We start from the raw sequence: 2,712 nt of genomic DNA on the forward strand, positions 1-2,712 counted from the left end.
TATATATATATATATATATATATATATATATATATATATTGGAAGAGGGAGTTCTAACTTACAATAAATAACTAAAAGATATATACAAATTATTCACCAAAAATATTATCCATATCATTTTTTTAAAATCCATGTATCATCAACAAGCAAGCAAAATGGGGTTATAAGATCCAAAAGTCATTTTTCCTCTCACCCATGAGAAAGATAGTTTTCTCACATATAGAACAAGCTAGACTCTTTTTTTTTGGTCTATGCCTCTCCCTATAAAAAAAAAAAAAAAAAAAAAAAAATTTTTTTGGGTTTTTCCTATTATATATATATATATATATATATATATATATATATATACTGGTTATTTGGTAAGAGATTTTGCATTAAAAATAAATCCATTTCTCTTATTTGATAAATAAATAAATAAAATGATTGTTTGTGCCATGATTAGAAAATTAATTCAGGGGGAAGTAAATTCGTTTGTCATGATTTTCAAGTTTGATTAGTGCTTTTTTGAAACAAAGATTTGAGTTAAAAATAACACACATAAAAAAATAACTTCATTTGAAATCTAATGAAAAATAAAAGTTTTAGTAAAAGAAGAAAGAGCGTTGAGGTTTTGGGATTCAAACCTGCTCATGGCATGAGGATTTTCTAACCGGGATTTTTAAACATTTAAATTTTATTTTAAATTTAAATCATTTTGGTCGGTTAACATTAAAAATAAATTTTAAAAATAAAAAATATTTTAAAAAACATTCATAATTATTACCCAAACACTTTTTTAAAACCAGTGTAAAATTTTGTTTTTTATAAAAAAACCTGGATATATATGAAAACAAAATAAGGGCAGTTTTTCCCCCCTATATATATAGGTTGGAAGAGGGAGTTCTAACATACAATAAATAATTAAAAGATATATGCAAATTATTCACCAAAAATATTATCCATGTCATTTTAAAAAATCCATGTATCAACAACAAGCAAGCAAGCAAAATGGGATTATAAGATCCAAAAGTCATTTTTCCTCTCACCCATGAGAAAGATAATTTTCTCACATATAGAAAAAACTAGGCTCTCTTTTTTTGGGTCTATGCCTCTCCCTTTAAAAAAAAAAAAAAAACGAGTATTCCACCATGCACTAGTACGTAATAAAACAAGAGACAAAAAGAAGAAGAAAATTGATTTCATCAAGGCAGAAGAAGAACCCTTGTATTTTCTCACTTGCTTGGCAAGTTGAACGAGAAGATTGAGGTGATGAAAGCCGAAGCAATATATAGAAGATACCTTGATTGCTAAGAAACAAGAAAAAGAAAAACTAGTTGAAGGAGGAGATGAAAGCGAACCTGCAAAGAAAGTGGTCTCCCCTTAGGCATGTTGTGTTTGATATTTTCGAACCTCGTGTGGTCTTCTCGAGAGTAAAAGTATGAGTAAGCAATGGAAGATAAGTAAGAAAGACTTGAATGCTCGCTCTAAGATGGTAGCCATGGCGGTCAATATATATAGGGTTCCCCTTCAATACATAAAGCTAGCAAAGGAAATTGAAGGGGAGAGTTAAACTAGCTAGAAAGACAAGCTAGACCCAAGAAGATATTCCTTTTGGCATCGCTTCCTTCAAGTTTCTATTCCATCGGCATGCGATATATTCCATTGCTAGTTTTCTTGTGCTTAAATTCAATGAAATTTGGAAAATGTGGTCTCTTCCAAAATAATTAGAACATTAAAAAACAATTCTTTTAGAGAAGGGAATGGTATCTTAATCTCCCCTCTCACATGAATTATGTATACTTGATGTGAGGGTCAAGAGCTTCCGATGACATCGACGAAGACGAATATATATCATGACTCATACGTGATATGGATTGGATGGGCTTAAGAAAAGAAAGCTGGGTTTCGATGCAAAGTGATGGTCGACACATATATTCTACAATATTCTTCCTTTCTCCACCATCTATGCAGAAAGCCTCGCAAAGTTACAGTCCCACATGTACGCTATATATATATATATTAAATTTATTTGCTAGGCCTCTTGATTAATTAGAGTCTCCAAATGTTAATTTATACTAAATTATAAATTCATCTCTCGCGTATTGCATTATAAATTAGATACTAATCTTTCTAGTTTCAGAAAATTAATTAATTAGTTAGTTCATTGACCGGTGTTGATTAATTATTCTTAATTTAATATCATTTTATTTGAGAAACTAATTATTAGTCACATCATACCAGTCTTAATCAGGCTTAATTTAATATTATCTTGTTTCAAAATAAATTTTTGTACGTAGAAGCTTAATTAACAAAATAAAAGGAATATTTTGGGGTTGATATTTATATTTTTTATGAATACAATGGTATATATACTTATTTGTACGTCAATTAGGTAGGATCGAGCATCATATACTAAATTAACAATAAATAATAAATTTACTGTTATTCCCATCACAGCCACCGAATCCTAACAAATTATGGTATTATTCCAGCAATCACACTAACCATATAACCAAAAAATGAAAGAGGGGAAATGAAGAAAAAGGAAAATCAGTTGCTTCGTTGTTGGTAGGGATAACACTTTAACATGAAACAGATAGATATCAACATCACTCAATCTAAATAAATGGATATTTTTTTAATTATTATTTAATAAACATAAATATTGTCAAACTCGGTTTAAAATTCACCAGAGCATAACTTAAAATATATATTTATATTATATAGATACAT

At 28.8% G+C, this 2,712-nt stretch overlaps 1 pseudogene; it reads right to left on the reverse strand.

The window, feature by feature from the left end:
• LOC105135049 (heavy metal-associated isoprenylated plant protein 26-like) overlaps positions 1-1,578 on the reverse strand; it is a 3,210-nt pseudogene extending 1,632 nt beyond the window's left edge.
• Positions 1,579-2,712: the final 1,134 nt, after the last annotated feature.

The sequence above is a fragment of the Populus euphratica genome, unplaced genomic scaffold (assembly GCF_000495115.2).
Source record: "Populus euphratica unplaced genomic scaffold, PopEup_1.0 scaffold172.1, whole genome shotgun sequence".
Classification (NCBI taxonomy): Eukaryota; Viridiplantae; Streptophyta; class Magnoliopsida; order Malpighiales; family Salicaceae; genus Populus; species Populus euphratica.